Source organism: Dermacentor silvarum, chromosome 9 (assembly GCF_013339745.2).
Source record: "Dermacentor silvarum isolate Dsil-2018 chromosome 9, BIME_Dsil_1.4, whole genome shotgun sequence".
Taxonomy (NCBI): domain Eukaryota; kingdom Metazoa; phylum Arthropoda; class Arachnida; order Ixodida; family Ixodidae; genus Dermacentor; species Dermacentor silvarum.
This window is the reverse complement of record NC_051162.1, coordinates 9923987-9944824: the sequence shown is the minus strand read 5'-3', so window position 1 is coordinate 9944824 and position 20838 is coordinate 9923987.

The window sequence follows — 20838 nt, the reverse complement described above, 5'->3', positions numbered from 1 at the left end:
TTTATGCTGACCGCGTAGCGGCGTTTCATGACAAGCGTTATTTTATGCGCTCTTGACGTGTTCTATTGACAGGATCGCGCAGATCTGTGGGTATTTAAGCCGGTGGTTCTTCAATAATAAAAATCAGTTGTTAGAAAGCGCTCGTCCTTGTGTCTGCTTTTCTTCGTCCCTGTTTCTTTGTGCACAAAAATTTAAGAAAATGAATCTGTTCCAACTAGGCCGACTCGCAGTTATGCTTCACTTCGGTAATGTGGCAAGCTGATGCGCATGAAACGCGTTAGAGCTTCAGCCCACGTATTCTTGCGTTAACAACTGCCTTGTGCATTTGTCCTTAGCCTGACATGACAAAGATTACTGGGGATTCCTGATGATAGAACTAGGTGACATGAAAGCCCTAGTGTCGCTAACTCAATGATACGACGGCCGCTTTCCACTTCTTTTACGGAGTCTTCGTCACTTTTTTCGTCACAATTCTTTCAGCAAAAAGTCACTCTAAATTCGCCTAATTCACCTCTCTGTGCACGCATTATCGCCTCAGTTCAATCGCGTAATCACTTTTAGAATGTTAAATGTCGCTTTCTCATCATCATCAACTAGCCCAACACCGCGTGTTCTTCCCATCATTACCTTTCGTTGAACTCCTATCACCCAGCTAAACCCCTTTAATCCACGATTATTTAAACCTAATTCCACATTATTACAGTCTCAACACACTTAATCCACCTATACATATTCATTGTTACATGCTTAGTTAATGTTGTATACTTAATAGTGGTATTGCGCGCGCTATCGCATCTTATCCTAAGAGGATCATTTCGTGTCAACAGCACGGTTTTGAAACGGCCTTGAGACGGACACCCCACCATGAGGTATGCATAAAAGGCTGTCGCATTAAAAAAACATCTGCGCTAAATAAATCATAGTAATTCTCCCGCTTTCATCATAAAACGCCACCACGAAATCGCACTGGTTACGCTACCAGCGCGCAAGCAGCGCTCGTTCTTGCCCGGAGCAAGATGGCCGCCAACCGGTTTTCCAGGCTTCAGCCGGTCGCATGGGCGCGCATAGGGGATCTCCACTCCAGAAGTTTTTTTATAACCTCCTTGGTCAATACTCCCGGTTATCACAGCTGCGGAGCGCGGTGTGTGACGTCATACAGAGGGCGCCGCGAGCGCCCAACGGCTAAAACCCCTTGATGTTAGAAATAGTTAGAAAGTAGCGACACGCTTTGATCTATGCCGCAACGCCCTTGCCGGCGCGGTCAACCTCCTCTTTTTCTCCCCCTCTTTCGCGGAGGTAGCGCATCCGCCACGCTGAATGGCTGCGGCGCGCGATACTACCCCGTCAGGTGACCCTGACGTCACGAAAACGGCGCGAACTTGCTTTCGCGCGCCTTTAGTTTCTCCCGCTCGCCATGAGCAGTCCAAGTGGTGGTTGCCCTGCCGCTCCGAACGTGTGTTTCCCCAAGTGTTTCCATCTTTTCGTAGGAATCTGAGCTTCGTTCTCAGTAAAAATGCCTTGCTGCTGCGCGTTTATTTTTATTTTTTATTTTTTTGATTTAATACATACTGCTAGCCTTATATGTAAGGCTGTAGCAGGGTCGGGACACAAATACAACTGTGAGAGTGGTATCAAACTTGATTAACAGTTTCCGTTAATAACAATTCCAAACAGTTTCTGTTAATAACAATTCCAAATATTGTGGACAAGTAATAAAGGCAGTACAGACACTTTCCTGCAAGTCATATAAATGTATGCAATTCATATACACAAAGGTAATAATAACACTGTAAACATAAAAAAGAAACCTTTTCACGAACAATCACTGGCATGAAAAACACTTGAAAAACACTGATATATACTTTTAATCTTTCAAGCTAAGGCAGTAGAGAAATATAATTAGTTAGTCTTGAGACAAACATATCACTTGAACTGCTACCAACGACGTCTTCTGGTAGTGCATTCCATTCTGTTATTGCCCGTGGAAAAAATGAGAACTTAAATGTATCATTGTGGAATCTATACTCTTTCAAGTGTTTACTATGTTTTGTTCTAGTGGGCCTGGTCTCTGAGAACGACAGAAGTCGGCGGCTATTTCCGTTTACTTCATTATTTAATAGCTGGAATGCGAACTTGAGTCGTAGAAGCTTTGCTCGTTTGTTTATTGCAGCAGCAGCGTTTCAATGCAGCAGCAGGTCAGAGAAAGGGCAAGCCTTATTTTATATCCCCCGAGGTGAACGGAATGTCGTGCGTCGGAAGCAGTGGCTCCATAACATCGGGAGAAGGGATTTCGCCCCTTTTTAGCACGCCGTTCTTTGCGAGGCGAATGTTGCAGCTTTCCTCACAATTGTGGATGAAGTTGCATGGAGGTTTTAATGCTCTTCGCATAGCCGGACTCTTCGTTCAGTTCAATACAGAGCACCGATAACTGTGCATGTAGTTTTTTTTAAGTGAGTCGGCTGAAATTTTCGTTGACTCTTCGAGCCGTGACAAAGCTTTTTGTGTTTTCGCGCGTGCGTTAGTTTTCAAATGTATGTAATTTGTGAGTTGATGCCTGTAACTCATATTTTGTAGTTGTGTGCGTGCGTGTTTGTTTATGTGCGTGCGTGCGTGTATGTGTGTGCATGTATGTGCATGAGCGCGTGTGTGTGTGCGTGTGATCCTTGCGCCTGATAGTTGTGAAGCCAAGGAACTCTTTTACTCTTATTGCGTGCTTATTGTATCTTTACAAAGTTTCAATACTGCGAGCATTTTTTTTTCTTTACGTACACTTTATGTTGCGAAGGCATGAACCGCAATATAGAGGTAGATTAGTGGTGTTTCCTTTAGTTACATGTATGTCCGGGTTTCTAGACGGTTTAGTGGGCATGGAAGCAACCGGCACAGAAACATGGCTAACCCCTTCGTTTTCTACGCCCCGCAGGTTTTCCTTAACCTGATGGCCTCCTGCGTGATCGCATCGCCGGCTGCCCTTCCGTCCTTGACAGTGTCGCTCCTCAAAAAGCCCGCGCAATGCTTCCCTCTGGAAGGCATGTGCGCATGCACCGATGCCATTCCTCGGATCAACTATCTCCGTGGTATCAAGTCTTCGAGATCAACGCTGGATTCAAGTTCCGCCCCCTGTATATATGACCTGCCGCACTGTTGGATGTTTAGTGGGCATGGAAGCAACCGGCACGGAAACATGGCGAACCCCTTCGTTTTCTACGCCCCGCAGGTTTTCCTTAACCTGATGGCCTCCTGCGTGATCGCATCGCCGGCTGCCCTTCCGTCCTTGACAGTGTCGCTCCTCAAAAAGCCCGCGCAATGCTTCCCTCTGGAAGGCGTGTGCGCATGCACCGATGCCATTCCTCGGATCAACTATCTCCGTGGTATCAAGTCTTCGAGATCAACGCTGGATTCAAGTTCCGCCCCCTGTATATATGACCTGCCGCACTGTTGGATGTTTAGTGGGCATGGAAGCAACCGGCACGGAAACATGGCTAACCCCTTCGTTTTCTACGCCCCGCAGGTTTTCCTTAACCTGATGGCCTCCTGCGTGATCGCATCGCCGGCTGCCCTTCCGTCCTTGACAGTGTCGCTCCTCAAAAAGCCCGCGCAATGCTTCCCTCTGGAAGGCGTGTGCGCATGCACCGATGCCATTCCTCGGATCAACTATCTCCGTGGTATCAAGTCTTCGAGATCAACGCTGGATTCAAGTTCCGCCCCCTGTATATATGACCTGCCGCACTGTTGGATGTTTAGTGGGCATGGAAGCAACCGGCACGGAAACATGGCTAACCCCTTCGTTTTCTACGCCCCGCAGGTTTTCCTTAACCTGATGGCCTCCTGCGTGATCGCATCGCCGGCTGCCCTTCCGTCCTTGACAGTGTCGCTCCTCAAAAAGCCCGCGCAATGCTTCCCTCTGGAAGGCGTGTGCGCATGCACCGATGCCATTCCTCGGATCAACTATCTCCGTGGTATCAAGTCTTCGAGATCAACGCTGGATTCAAGTTCCGCCCCCTGTATATATGACCTGCCGCACTGTTGGATGTTTAGTGGGCATGGAAGCAACCGGCACGGAAACATGGCGAACCCCTTCGTTTTCTACGCCCCGCAGGTTTTCCTTAACCTGATGGCCTCCTGCGTGATCGCATCGCCGGCTGCCCTTCCGTCCTTGACAGTGTCGCTCCTCAAAAAGCCCGCGCAATGCTTCCCTCTGGAAGGCGTGTGCGCATGCACCGATGCCATTCCTCGGATCAACTATCTCCGTGGTATCAAGTCTTCGAGATCAACGCTGGATTCAAGTTCCGCCCCCTGTATATATGACCTGCCGCACTGTTGGATGTTTAGTGGGCATGGAAGCAACCGGCACGGAAACATGGCTAACCCCTTCGTTTTCTACGCCCCGCAGGTTTTCCTTAACCTGATGGCCTCCTGCGTGATCGCATCGCCGGCTGCCCTTCCGTCCTTGACAGTGTCGCTCCTCAAAAAGCCCGCGCAATGCTTCCCTCTGGAAGGCGTGTGCGCATGCACCGATGCCATTCCTCGGATCAACTATCTCCGTGGTATCAAGTCGTCGAGATCAACGCTGGATTCAAGTTCCGCCCCCTGTATATATGACCTGCCGCACTGTTGGATGTTTAGTGGGCATGGAAGCAACCGGCACGGAAACATGGCTAACCCCTTCGTTTTCTACGCCCCGCAGGTGTGTAACTGCTTTTCTATATTTGCTAGAAAGTCAGACAACCGATGCCTGGTAATGCTCCCATGCCCACGGGTGCTTTGTGAAACTTTGTGCAATTGCTTTGATTCTTCTTTGTTGCTTTTATGTTGTGGTGATATTGAATCGAACCCTGGTCCATCCCGCACTCGAGCTACTCAAACTGTAAGTGATTCTGAGCAGGTCCGGATAGCGACCATGATGCAGATGCTGAAAAACACAAATGACAGCATTAAGGACCTCTCAGAACAGTTTTCTACTGGTCAAGCAGCCGCTATAGCAGAAATAAAGATCATAAAATCTAATCAGAAAACATTAGAAACTAGGCTTGTTGGCATGCTTACCCGTCTAGAAACTCTCGAGCGTAAAAGTAACGAATCTAGTTCCTTAAGCGATAACTTCGCTGCTGTCCAAGATACTTCAGCACGGTTGACGTCTCAGCAAGCTTCGATCCAAAATCGCCTGGACGACCTAGAAGATAGGTCCAGGCGTGATAATCTGCTTATTCACGGTATTCCCGATGCACGTGAAACTTGGCAGCAGACTGAGCAGAAAGCGCTTGACGTGTTATCCTCTGCACTGGGTAGAAAAGTCTCGGAATCCGAGATTGAACGTGCACACCGTTTGGGCCGATTCACACCGTCAAAGTGTCGGCCTGTCATTATAAAGTTTTCTTCCTTTAAAGTCAGAGGAAATGTGCTAGCATCACGGTCAAAATTTTAAGAGAAGAATATGTCTGTTGAAGACTTTTCTGCCGCCACTCGCCTTGCTAGAAGAAAGCTTGCTGAATTCGCCAAAGGCTTGCCTGATTCACCTAACTTCCAGCTGCGGTACAACCAGCTCATTGTTAACAATATGCGCTACAAGTATGACGGTAACAGCATTATAGAGCTAAACTCGTCTACTTTCAGCGAACCATCTGGAAGTACACTTCCACCTGCCACACGTCATTCGAATTACAATACACCAACATAGGTAAACGCGAGGGGATGTGGTGGTTTGATACCATCTTCTAGTGTGTCTATACTTCTGGCAAATGTCAGAAGCGTAGTTAAGAAACGTGATTCCCTTGATTCAGCAATTGATACGTGCAATTCAGCCGTAATTGCATTAACTGAAACCTGGCTTCACTCAGGCATTGCTGACAACGAAATATTTCAAGACGCGCACAGCTTTTCCATTTATCGTTGTGATCGTGAATCACGTGTTGCATTCGGTGTCATGTTGGCTATCTCACGAAATATTCCGTCTTATCATCTCCCAGTTAAAATGGTCCTTGAGATGGTATGGGCGCATACTTATATCTGCCACAAAAGCTTTGTATTTGGGGTCTGCTATCGCCCACCCAATGACTCGGCGAGCTTTGTTGCCGATCTACATGACGCCATCGATGCCATCACTTCACGTCATCCTAACGCTTTCATTTTCCTGCTGGGAGACTTCAACTTTCCCAACATTTCCTGGTCTTCTGATCCTCCGGTATCAAAACCATTTTCTTCTGAAAGTTTCAGCTTCATCAACCTCTGCTCAGTATTTTCTCTCCATCAGATTGTTTCGCAGCCTACTAGGCTAGCGAACAATGCTGCAAACACGCTAGACCTTGTACTAACAAACTGTCCTGATATGGTCTCGGATTTATCGTACCTACCTGGTCTGAGTGACCATTTAGCCCTCTCCTTTGAATTAAAGTATTGCCAGCCTCCGAAACACCAAGTGAAAAAGAGCCTTCGTAATTACAACAAAGCCAACTTCGAGGCTATTAATAATGAGCTGTCCAGATTTTTGGACGTCTTCTTAGAAGGTTTCGAAAGTCGGACAACAGAATCTAACTGGAATATGTTTGCATCGAAAGTGCATGAATTAATTGACAGACACGTTCCTATGCGCACTATCTGCTCCCATTCCAAAGCACCTTGGTACACCTCATACATAAAAAGACTATGTAACAGAAAAAAAACGATTCTTCCGTTCGGCCAAGCACTCTCCCTCTGAAAAGCGGTGGGATGCATACAAGAAGGCGAACAATGCCTACGTCTCAGCGTTAAAGACAGCCCGCAAATATTTTTTACAAGTCACCTTACCTACTATGCTCAGTAATGACCCCAAAAAGTTCTGGCGAACTATCAACCCCGATAGAGATATCGAAATCGCATTGCTAGATGCTACTGGGGAAACGATTCGGGTTGCTGACTGTGCTACAGTTTTAAATGAGATATTTTGTCGTAACTTTGTTTTGTTACGTCAACGTGTACGACATTTCCTGAGTTGCAGTGTTTCAATTCTTTAACTATGGATCCAATTATCACTGAACCCCTTGGGGTAGAAAAAATTATCGACTCTCTCAAAGTGTCTTCAAGCCCAGGAATTGATCTCATCAATGTCAAATTTTTAAAAAGCACCAAAGTATATTCTAGTGTTATCCTATCAAAGATATTCCAACAATCCGTTGATGAATCCACCCTACCACCTGATTGGAAAATCGGAAAGGTGGTTCCTGTGCGTAAATCTGGAAGTAAAAACTCTCCTTTTAACTACCGACCAATTTCACTAACCAGTATTCCGTGCAAAATCCTTGAACATGTCCTGTACACTAACATTGTAAAGTTTCTAGATTCGAACTCATTTTTTTCAAATGGTCAACATGGCTTCCGCAAATCATTGTCTTGTGAAACACAGCTGGCTTCATTTACTCATAAACTACACACCATCCTTGATCGTCGTTCCACTGCTGACTGTATTTTTCTTGATTTTGCAAAAGCTTTTGAGAAAGTTTGCCACAACTTACTTCTCATGAAATTAAGCAAATTAAACATCGATAGCAAGCTACTTTCTTGGATTGAATATTTCCTGACCGGTCGCTCACAATATGTGTGGGCTAACACTTTTAGTTCCCAATTGAGTCCCGTCCATTCTGGCGTACCGCAAGGTTCTGTACTTGGCCCCCTCCTTTTCCTCATTTATATTAATGACTTGCCTGATTGCGTTACATCTAACATTCATTTATTTGCCGGTGACTGTGTATTATATCGAGAAATTACGGATCCAAATGACGTAACAATTCTTCAGAATGACCTCAACTCTATATCTAACTGGTGTAAAGCCTGGCTAATGGAACTGAACACTACTAAATGTAAAGTATTACGCGTTTCTCGTACATCTTCTTGCTCCACCACTTATTTGCTTGACAACTTCGCTCTTGAACCCGTAACGTCTTATCGCTACTTATGTGTGCACATAACTAGCACTCTTACCTGGTCTGTTCACATTAACAAAATAATTAGTAATGCTAACCGTTCGTTAGGTTATCTCCGACGCAACTTTTCTTCTGCCCCTGTCCCATTGAAACTCCTCCTTTACAAAACTCTAACACGAAGTAAACTAGAATATGCCGCATCCATTTGGGACCCGTCCACTATTGTACTAACCTCAGCTCTTGAGCTAGTCCAAAATACTTCTGTCCGCTTTATCCTTGGAAACTACAGTCGTACCGCGAGTATCACTGCAATGAAAGACTCTTTAGAACTTCCGTCTCTCGCTTGTCGTCGCAAAGTCTCCCGCATAAGTCTTTTTCACAAAATATACTACAGTCCCACCCTGCACAACAACCTTATTCTTCCTCCATCATACATCTCCACTCGTTCTGATCATTCCCAAAAGGTGGGAATCATGCGATGCTCAACCCACACATGTAGTCAGTCATTTATTCCCCGAACCTCACAGGACTGGAACAATCTTCCAGGATCAATCACGTCCATCGTTCATCATTCTCATTTCCATAACGTTTTAAACTCAAGTCTACTGTTGTGCAACCAACCAACTATGTAATTACGTTTTTTGGCAAACTGTGTGATTCTTGTTTGTTTGTGTTTGCTAAAGACATGTACTGTTACTTGTTTATTTATGTAATTCTGCTTTTTTCGCAAACTCTGATTCTTGTTTGTTTAGTTACGACTAGTACTGTTTACTTATTCTTTTTTTCAGCCAACTTTGTACTTACAGAAGAACGTTTATACTGTACTTTTTAAATGTACCACTCCCCTCTATAATGCCTCTGGCCCTGAGGGTAATTCCAATAAATAAATAAATAAATAAATAAATAAATAAATAAATAAATAAATAAATAAATAAATAAATAAATAAATAAATAAATAATACAAATGCGCAGGCTTCTGCCGTGCAAGAGTGCAAACAAATTCAAATGGAAGAAATTTGCTTCTTACCATGCGTATACTCAGAGATCACTGTCATGTTTCAGCTCCATTTTACGAACGACCAGTTTGAGCCAAACGTATCGGAAGCCCATGGAAAGAAAAAATTGAAGCCCGACGTAGAGGCAAACAGCTCAGCCTCTGCTTGGTACTCATTTTTTCGGAGCGCTTCCGCTTGTATGTATCGAAGCGTCCTCAAAAAAAAAAATGTCATGACGTTCTTTCGGGAACGTACTTTCGTCATGACAGTTTACACAAGGGATAAATTACCAAGGGCCGAATAAACAAGCGCGCGCATTGATTCTAATGCGGCTGCAGCGAGCCACTGGAGGGTTCAGCGCCGCGCCGGCCCGGTGAGGGGAGAAATCCGAGGAGAATTGAGGAGGAAAGCGCGCGCGCGGAGGAGAGTGTCGCTACTTTCTAACATCAAGGGGCTTTACCAACGGCTCCAACGGCTAAAGGGGCTTTACCAACGGCAGGAGCGGTGGCTGCGCGGAGACCGCGAAGAGGCGAGTGGCGCGGCGAACGCGCCAGCTGTGGCGGTTGCCAGGCAACGGCGGACGCGCGCCTGTAGGAGCGGTGGCCGCGCGGCCACCGCGACGAGCCGAGTCGCCGGAGAATCGAGGGCCGTGGTGTGACGTCACCGTGGGGCCACGGCTCAAAGTGCGGCGACGGCGAAGAGGCGAAAACCTGGCGTAATGTAGCTATCGCTACAATATAAAGTACGCGTCCAAACTTTCAACCCACGCCGGCCGCATCTGCCTTCTCTCCGGGTTTAACACGGAGAAAGGTGGCCTCTCAGCTGCGGTGGCGCCGCAGCGCGGCTGCTTCATGCGACATATCAAGCCTTCCCATACTTTCCCATACAGTGTCGGCGGAGTTTCATGACCAGAAAAAGTATAGAGGGACTATTGAGTATTGAGAAAAAGTATTGATGAAATATTGAGAAAAAGTATTGAGGAAAGTATTGTGGGACCAGGAAAAGTATTGAGGGACTCCAGCATAAAACACTTTCGTGTAAAAAAAAGAATTATTTTGACATATATCGGTGTACTCAAAATACACAAGAAATATACGCTATGTATGATACACATATTGCAGGAAAATTGCAATGAAACAGAGAATACAGAACTGTTGAAGATGACCGTGGTAAATCCAGCAGTAAAAAAGGCTCGTAGGAACGTCTTTATATGTGCTGCTTTATCTTTCTTCATCTTAACGAAAAAAAAATTGAGTGATGATGCGCAGTTGAAACATACAGTAGAGACATTAATGACGAAAATTTAGTTTTATCGTTCAAAGAGATAAAGTATCTTGGATAAAACGCTACAGTATTATTCAGGAGGCAGCTGAAGCTGATGTAAATAAATATATTTGATAACGGATACCGAGCTTTTAATAAGATCGATGTTTAACTTGAGTGCTGTCGTTTAACAAAGTAGTTAGCGTGTAGCATAACGAATGCTTGGAGTAAATTCTTCTGGGAGTAGGAATATATCATGGTACGCAGCCTGTATAAAGACACTGAGAGTACAAAAGACACAGGTAAGCGCCAGAAATCTGCTTTGTATTTAGCAAAACTTCGAGTTAATATAATCAAGGCCAGGTGACGATGTGATCCTAAGATGTTTTAGACTCAGATATGCCATCTATGAAAAAGTCGCAGTTTCGCCCGAAAGGCGCAGCGTCGATTGCGATAGCCAATTAGTGGACAGCATATGAAGCAAGGATAGTTGTTTTATCTGCCGTGTAACATTCTAAACACTGGCATACTAACTAAATTAACAAGAATGGTGTCACGCGCGCCCAAGAAAACATGAACACATTTCACTCGATAACGACAGAAATTCGCTGCCAAAACTCTGGAGTGAGGAATCGCGGCAGCGAGCGAATGGATCTTCGTGCTGCGACTCACTCAAATCAACGCGAATTAAGCCGCGTAAAGAGCGCACGGAAAACTGTCTCCCCGACGCACATCCCTATCAAGATACAGCCTCACTGGCCACCAGGGGTACGCACTGGGAATGTTGCGCGCGACCGAGGACGGCGGGCTTCCTTCCGGCTTTCCTCCCTTGCGTGCGCGAAATTAAGCCGTGATCAACGGCTCACCCTACCACGCTTTCACTCGCACATACAGCATACGGCGCGCGGCGACGATTTTATCGCCCTTAGACTTTATGCGGAACCTCACGGCGGTGGTAGAAATGCGCCTGGAGTGTTCATTTAATTGCTATCGCAATGAAATACAATATCTGGCATAACTGATTCGCTTGTGGTGGTTTTTAGTAAAGAAGAAGGAATGTCGCACTCATTAGTAATAACACTCATAAAGGTGAGCGCACTCGTTTCAGCGGCAGCGCGCCCTACTAAAAGCTATGTTCGTTTGTACGCGGAACGTTTGGGAGCACTGCACTCACGGCGTGCAATCGGGCGTGTGACGTGGTATTCTTTATGTCGCGCGCATATGCAGGAAGCGGAAAAAAAAGTGATTAGATATAGAAATTGAAATATGCTTAATCGGACGTTTTGCAAACGTTCTACAACTTTCTAATAGAAAATTTTGCCCAGCTTCGTTGCTTCAGGAGTGGTTAATTAATCTAAACTATAGTTTAGAATCTAAACTATGCTTAATTGCATAATTATAATTATGCAGTTAAGCAGAATACAAAAGATGGTGTGATATACTCCATACAATAGCCAGCGGCATGCATTTGGTCGCGTCGTCTTAGAGTGGATTGGCATATTTTTAAGCTCTGGCTAAAATTACCTGGGGCACCCTGTAATTTAGCCAGAGCAACGATTGTTTGCAATAGCAAACAATCATTGTTACCAAGAACAATAGCTGATTCGAATTTCTGCCACACAATTATATATATATATATATATATATATATATATATAGCCGGGATTTGCACCGTTATGTAACAAGATGCCTACAAGCGGCGTAACGGCCTGTCACTTCCCCGTGGCCACAGTCGGCCATGCTTTTTCAGCCCTTGCACCTTTGAGCGCAGCACAATAGTACTGCGCAAGATCACGTGGTTCTTTTCGTATTTCGCAGGCTTTCTTTGGCATGCAGAAAAAAGAACTGCGTGGGTGGAAAACAATTTATTAAGTGGTTTCCGAAGATGCTCAACAACTTTGCGTATCACACTTGCGGTCTTTAGGTATTAGGTAAAGAATTGGGCACTGAAATATAAATAAATAATTCATTATGGCGAAAACGAAAAATAGCCTGTCTGGGCTCAAGTTACGTAGGACAACCTGTATAAATATGAATAAATATGAATATATATATATATATTCAGAATATTTGAGTACGAGTTAGGTGTGCGCAGGCCTAACGTTCAATCTCTGAGCGGTGTATGGGAATTATTTCCTCAGACGAAAAAAGGGAGCACCGCGACGAAGCTTGTCGACGAAGACAAGAAGGGTGCTAGGCCGACCTCGGAGTCCGACTTACAGCCGATGTTCACTGCCCGCCCGTCACCGTCCATCCTGGCACTCAAGGAACAGGTGAGAACAACAAACGTGCGTGCATATCTTATAGTCGCTCACTTCATTCTGGGAGCAGCGGAGCAGAGTAAAAGCGACGAGGAAAGCATACCCGTTTGACGAGCTTTGGCGGAACGTCGAGGCTTGTTACTGTGTGACGCTCGTGTTGCGCTGCCCAGGTGACGCCAACGCCCAACTTGCTAGGCTAGGGGTTACTCCCAGAAGGGTCGACCAAACTAGAGAAAAACAAGTTGTCAAATCTGTGTTGAATTAAAAAAAAATTCGCGGTAGCTTGCACTAGTGGCGCAAGGCTAAAGACACAGCGGAGCTGGTCGGTTCCTAGCTGGTCGTGGCTATACGAAGTAATGCTAAGTTATACGAAGTAATGCCAAGTGATGGTAAGTTATACGAAGTGTATAAGCATTTCCTCGTGGTCCCTGGCATCGGGGAACGCATCGCGAAGCACTTGCAGTTCGAGTACACGTACGGGAAGTGGGGCGAAAGCTATGCACAGTGTACGGGCGGCGCGCAGCAGACGACACGCCGGAATGACGTCACGGCGCATGCGCAGTAGCGCGCAGCCGGCGGGAGCTCGGCGGAGCCGTGTCTGTGTCGGGCGAAGCGAGCGCGCACCTGCGCCGGCGGTTACTACGCAGCGTGAGGTGACGTCATCGCTTCTGCTTCGGCGCATGCGCGGCTAGGCGAAGTTGGGCCAGGTGGTGCGCAGCTGTGGCTTGGTTGTTGCTAGGCAACGGCGTGGAATTTTCTGCAGACTTCGGACGTTTCTTCTCGAGCTTTAACAGCTTCGCTGTCAAAAAATTACGTAGAATCACCTCAGGGAGTTATCTGAACTATGCGTAAGCATTTCGTAGTAACGACGTAGTGTGAGTGCTCACACCAGCACTGTTCAGTGCTACACCAGCACTGAACTCTTCAACACTGCTGGTAATCCTAGCACTGCTGAGCGGCTGCGGTCGTCTTGGCGCCCTTACTGTAAATGCGCCATCGCTGCGGTGACACGAACTGCTGCGGAAACCGGCGCAACGTGAACTGATCAAACAAACAAGCTACTGCAGGTGGCGGCGCCAGGTGAACTTATCACGGTCCGATCTGAACCACGGCTGATCCACAGTTCTGGCTTATAAAGGTGCGCCTAGTGCATGCCTGCTTGCACACGTCACGTGGTCACAGAGACGCGCTCGTGCCACTGCTCGCGCTTTCATCGTGATCTTCTTCCACAGCTGCCGAAAACATTGCTGCTGGCTATATCTTGAAAGCGATCGTCTTACGCGGAGGACGGACGCCTCGTACAGTTACCTCGTTGGGTAACCATAGAAATGCGTACGCATTAAGAAAAATCACGTGCCATTCCACTACTGTGAATTTGGATTACCAGCGAAGCAAATAACACGACATAGAGGTGGCACAAAATTTAGATGAAAGGTATGAGCAAAGTTTATTTTCTCTGACTTACTCGCCGAGCAAGTGAGCCCGCCCAGCTGGGAACGAGAGGAGACCGCATGGTCAGCTACAAAGAAATAACCGATTACTATCGGCTGGGAAGGGCCCGGTACCCACCAGCTCATCCCGCGCTAACCAGGAAACAGGCGGTGGCCTGGCGCCTCCTGCAAACAAACATGTATCCAAACCCGGTGGCCTGCAGCAGATTCTATCCAGGGCAATACAACGATCAATGCAAATTATGTAAATGTAGGGCGGATCTGCCACATATTCTATGGGCATGCTCGAAGGCGGCTCCTTTCGAGGGCCGCCAAATTCAAAACCGGCAGCAGTGGGAGACCCTGCTGCTCAGCTCAGACCAGCAAGACCAGGTCTGGGCCGTCCAGTTAGCCGAGGCAGCCGCTGAGACCCAGGGGATCTCAGCCGTCTGCTAGGCGGAGGAAGGCTGCGTCCGCCCTCGTGAATTGCTGGCACCATTAAAGTTGTATCTCTCTCTCTCTGACCAGGTCTCCCACCTCCACCTGGGAGAGCGATCCTACAATTACATCCTTGACTTCCTCTGCAATCGCACGGCCACCCTCTCGGCCGGGGATTTACGATCAGACCAGCTTCCCCTAGGCAGCATAGGCACCCCGCAAGGTTGAGTTATCTCTCCCATGCTTTTATTGCGATAGCAATTATATGGACACTCAAAACCAGATTTCTGCCGTCGGCGTCGCCGTCGTCGTCGCCGTCGCCGTGAGGTTCCGTATGACGTCAATGGAGATGAAATCGTCGCCGCGCGCTGAACGCTGTATGTGCGAGTGAAAGAGCGCGAGGGGCGCGCGCTTTCACGGGGAGTGAACGCACGGCGAACAAACGTGCGTTCTGCGCCGTGCTCGCATAAGGGCTGCAGAAGTAGGCGTCTCTTTCCTCCTTTACAATCACCATATATGTAGAGCAAACGCGCCTTCTTCCGACGCGCGAGAGGGCGTGGGCGTGGGGGAGGGGGAGGGAAGGGAGGCGACGTTTAGCTGCGGCACCAAGTGCCTATTTATATCAGAGGCTCCGGCAACAGTCACCAACGCCGCACGCATTTTGTGCGAACGCGGGCAAAACGCCGACGGCGTCGACAACAGTTCTGCGTGTTGCCGGTGCTGCTGCATGTGCAAGTTTATACAGCTGATAAAGCTAATATCATTACTCCGTATAGCTCTCTACAAATTTGCTATCGCAATTGATGCTTCACCTTTCAGGTGAAACTGCGACAACTTTTTTAACACGATCTGGGAAACAGGTAAAATGCCTGCAGAGTGGAAAAAGGCTGTTATTGTTCCCTTACTGAAGGCGGGAAAATCACCAAATACACCTAACAGCTACAGACCTATAGCACTAATAAGTTGCCTCGCTAAATCCTACGAAAGCATAATAAATATAAGACTAACATACGTTCTCGAAAGAGATAACTTACTAGATACTCATCAGTGTGGTTACAAGAAAGGCTGCTCAACAACTGACCATCTCGTTCGTCTTGAACATACTATACGTGAGGCATTCCTTTATAAACAGCACTGCCTAGCGGTGTTTTTCGACCTAGAAAAAGCATACGACACCACATGGAGGTATGACATTTTACAAGATCTAGCAACACTAGGAATACGCGGCAGAATGCTCAACTGTCTGACCGATTTTCTGCCAAACCGAACATTTCAAGTTCGTCTGGGAGCAACATTGTCCCGAGTCTTTGTCCAAGAAAATGGCGTCCCACAGGGTTGCGTATTAAGCACTACTCTTTTCGTGGTGAAGATGAACTCCATAAATTCAGTTATACCGCCCAACATTATGTACTCTTTATACGTCGACGACCTTCAAATTGCATACCGTGCCTCGGGTATGTCTACATGCGAAAGGCAAATCCAGATAACAATTAACAAGTTGACGCAATGGGCCGATAAAAATGGATTTCGGTTTTCTACACAGAAAACTGTGGCAGTGGTATTTTCACAAAAAAGGGGGTTACACCCTGACCCAGCTCTCAAATTAAATCAAAACCCGTTACCAGTTGAACACGAACAAAAGTTCTTAGGAATCAGTTTTGATAGTAAACTAAACTTCATCGCCCACATTAACAGCGTAAAAACTAAAGCAAACAAAGCGCTTAACATCCTGAAGGTCGTATCACGTAAGCATTGGGGCGCCGACCGAACTTGCCTGTTGCGTATTTACCGTTCCGTCGTGCGCAGCATTCTTGACTACGGTTGCATAGTTTACGGGTCAGCAAGGCAGTCTTACATCAAATGTCTTGATACCACGCACAACCACGAACTACGCTTAGCAACTGCTGCGTACAGAACCTCACCAGTAGAAAGCTTATATGCCGACAGTAACGAACCCTGTTTGGAGCACCGAAGAGCCTTGCTTACAATTTCATACGCGCTTAGAATCACAGCTCTACCTAATCATATATGCCACACTCTTGTTACTTACACCACACACAGAACACACTATGCTAACAAACCACATAGCGTGAGACCACTTATCCTTCGATTCGAAGATATGTGCCAAAACTACAATGTTCCGAGCGAGGCTCTCAAAGTCGCCGAAAGACCAAACAGACTCCCCCCATGGTATGATTTCGCACATTTTTGCGATTTTACTCTAACATGCCACAAGAGAAAAGAAACACCACTTGAACACATAATACAAGATTTCTCAGAATTACAAAATAAATACAATGACTACACCGAGTTTTACACTGACGGTTCCAAGACAAATGAACATGCTGGAAGCACAGTTGTATCGGAACACTGGGAAAAGTGTCTTAGGTTGCCACAGTCTGCTTCGGTTTTTACAGCCGAAGTATATGCCCTGCTTATGGCCTTGGAAAAAATAGAAACAGGAAATTTTAAAAAAGCAGTTGTGTACACAGATTCCCTCAGTTCACTTAATTCCATCCATAGAAAATCAGAGTGCAAACCTTTTCTCGGCTGCATCCTGAAAATGCTTGGCAAAAATGAAAAGCATGGTAAAATAATTCGTCTCTGTTGGGTTACACACAAAAAAATTACACAAATAAATCTTGCCTTCAAGGACTGTGTCCGGGTGGTCCGTGCTGCGGTCACCTCAAAGTGGCAACAGGAGTGGCCGCGTGGGGCTGCCAAGTAAACAACAAGCTGCAAATAGTAAAACCAATACTACAGTAGTGGAAGACATAATATCACCGGGAACGTTTCATGGAAGTTATTCTATGTCACATTCGCATCGGACACACACATCTCACACACAATTTTTTATTGAAAAATGAGCAACAAGCGGTTTGTGATCAATGCCAAGAATCTCTAACTGTGAATCACATCTTAATAACATGTCCAGCGTTCGAGGAAAAAAAGGCAGAAATATTTTTACGAACTTTACAAAACACTAACACCACTTCATCCTTCCCTGATCCTAGCTGAAAACGCACTTGTATCTTTAGACGATTTTTTTTAAGTTCTTAGATAAACAAAGGTTCATAAACAAAGTTTAAAGTAAATTTTTTTTGCTTGAAGCAATTTCACCAAATTATATATATATTCTATCTCAGTCATGATTGGCCTTGCCCAGCAACTACAACTAGTCGACAATATCAGCCATACCATCTACACCGACGACATCACCATCTGGGCGTACCTAGGCAGTGATGGTCAATTGGAGTCAGCTCTCCAAACGGCGATTGACACTGTTGAAGCCTATCTCCAAGGAACCGGACTGCGCTGTTCGCCGGCTAAATCGGAGCTTCTTCTCTACAAGCCCATTCAGCGGGGACTCCCTCCCAAACACCAATATGATCACCGACCCTGTGACGCTATCACCCTACGCCTTCATGATGGCAGTCCTATACCACACGTTCCTAGTATCCGTGTCCTCGGTCTCGTCATCTCTACCAACGGCTCCAATGCCGTGGCTCTCAACAAGGTCTTCGCCCAGTCTCAAAACACCCTACACCTTCTTACACGTATCTCCAACCGACGAGGGGGACTCAAAGAAAGCCTTCTTCGCCTCGTGCAGTCCTTTGTCATATGCCACATTACCTACGTTGCTGCATACCTCAACTGGTACCGGGTGAGCAAAACAAGCTCGACACCCTCATACGAGGGGTCTACAAGCAAGCACTTGGCCTCCCGCATTACACCAGCACTGAACTCTTCAACCAACTAGGAGTTCACAACGCCCTTGCCGAACTCATTGAAGCACAACAACGCTCTCAGCTTGAACGGCTCACCCTTACTGAAACGGGACGCTTTATTCTATCCACGCTTGGCTTCTCTTACCATCAGCAACAGGGCCCCAAACAATCGATCCCGACTGACATCCGTAGCTGGATCCACACAGTCCCTATTCCTAGAAACATGCACCCTGAATTTATCAGGGCCCGGCGCCAAGCTCGGGCCGGAGCTATCATAAAAGCCCTAGTTCATGTACCTGGCGTCATATTTGTTTATTCAGCCCAATATTCCCACGGCACACGATTTGTGGCCGTCGCCACACGCGATGGAGTCCTACACCACGCCTTCAGCGTCAATACCCCCACTGCCGAGTCGTCTGAAGAAGTGGCCACCACCCTGGTCACTCTAGATCCCACCTGTCACACCATCGTGTGTGACTCTCGCTCAGCCGTCACTAACTTCAGCAAAGGTCGTATTTCTCCTCAAACTCTTCGTATCCTCTGCCAGGCACCACTCTCTAAAGACAGCATGATCTCCATAATATGGATCCCGGCCCATGCGGGCCCTGTCCACCCACAGCTCCCCAAACTCGAGGTCACTCACACCATTGCGCGAGGCCTAGTCAACCGCGCCGGAGACACTGAAGACGAGTTGGACACCAGGGACTATCTGACCACTTATAATGATCTCGTTAAGGCATTTTACCTCAGTCGCCCAACCTTCCCCCACCTCACCCCAAGTTCAGCCGGGTGCAGGCACCCCCCTGTGTCTGCTACAAACAAATACGTACCCTTTACCCGCCCGCCTCCACCTTATATTCCCTGAAGTTTACAGTACCCCCATTGCCGGTACTGTGGCACTCACCCGGCTACGCTTCCGCATATGCTGTGGGAGTGCCCAGGAAAATACACACACATTAGCACCATGACCCTCTCGTCGAGGTTGCGTGATGCTCTGCGGAGCTCCGCCCTCGCCGACCAAACCTGGGCGACCCACCACGCCCATGAGACAGCGGCGAGGCAAGCCCTCGACGTCCCCTCATGGGAGGCTTAGGCCCGGCCATCATAAAGTGATGGTTCTACAATAAAAGTTTATTGTAGCGTTAGCTACACTGGCCTAGTGTTCGCGCGGCACATCAAGAGCCGTGCTGCGCATGCGCAAGGATCAGTGATGTCACACGGCTTGCGCACCGGAGCCACCGGAGCCGGCACCTCTCGCGCACTCCGCCGCCGCCGCTCGCGACTCATTGCCGCCGGTATGCGCATTCCAGAGGAGTGACGTCGTAGCCGTGGTAGACGCACTGGCACCGGCGCGCGCTCGCTGTGCAGTCGCCGTCTGACACTGCGCTGGAGCCGCTGCGCTTCTGACTGGCGTTTGCCAGTGTGGTATAGCCATGGAGAAGAAGAGCGCAAATGCTGCTCAACAGCGCAGAAGAACGGAGAAGCTTGACTCATCGGATCCCGAAGTAGTTTCCTGGCAATTAGCGGTTGAGCGTAGGAGACAACCAGGAAAGCTAAGAATAATCAGCTGAACCTTTGCTAACGCTACGTATATCCTGGCATAGCCGAGCTAAGCCACTGCAACTTTTTCCTCCTCCTCCTCGAGCGGCAACGGCGATCGTCCCGAAGAAAGACACACGCACACACACTTTTATTTTGATCGGCGGTCTTGATCGTCGGCATACATTCTCGTGGAAGACTACCGCCACGTCGTGGAGCTGGAGGAAGCTAGACACGCGCGACGGGAACGCCACGCTGGGATAAATTGAATGCAAGCGCTTGGAACGATGACAAAAGGAGGGCAGTGCGAGCGGACGCATGGCCGACGCGGGCCGTACAGCGGCAAATCTTTGAGAAATCCTTCATGATTTACCCGAGAGTCTACTGATTTTGAAATTGGTGTTACGCAAGTGCTTGGAACGACGACAAAGGGAGGGCAGTGCTGGCGGACACATGGCTGACGCAGGTCGCACAGCGGCAGATATTTGAGAAACCCTTATGATCTACCTGAGAGTCTACTGATTTTGAAAATGGTGCCTAATCTACTGAAAATGCAAATCCAAGTGATGAGACGTATAAGATTTTGCATGGAATGAAGCGATTTTGCATCAAATTTGGTAGCTGAGTTTTGGCACACGCAGATTTGTTTACGGACATGAGAAATGCGTAGAACCCAAGCCATGGCTGTCTATGGCGAAAGCCTGCTTTGCTGGCTTTGGTTATGAACAGCTGCTTACATTGCCGACAAGATGTATTATAGGCGGCTCAAGCACGCTTATTGGCCATACTTTATCTAACTACATATCATGCGATCAGTAAGGCGTAATACCACTCGACATTACAGATCACTATCCCATCTTTTGTCACTTGTCATATGCCTCTCCACGCGCTGAGCGTTCTTTCCGAAAGTCCTTGTTCAGCAAAATTAAATTCATGGATTTCATCTCTTCTTTTGACTGGTCGACGATAAAATCTGAATCAAACGCAGAGCTAGCTTTTGTCAGCTTTTCAGCTGTAATACAGCAATGTGTCCATGATGAAACCACTTTTGTTAGATGTAACAAGCAGTATCCTGCACACCATAAGCCGTGGTCACAGAAAGGAAGTACTATGAAATTAAAATTAACGAAGCTGGAGGTATCACTAAACAGTGGAATCTTATAAACTCTCCTTTGAACAGAAACTCAATAGAGTCGCCAATAAGTGAGATTTCAAGCTCTAGTGGTACGCACGTCGAAATCCATCAGACATCGCAAATGAATTTAATAATTTCTTTTCCGATAATAGTA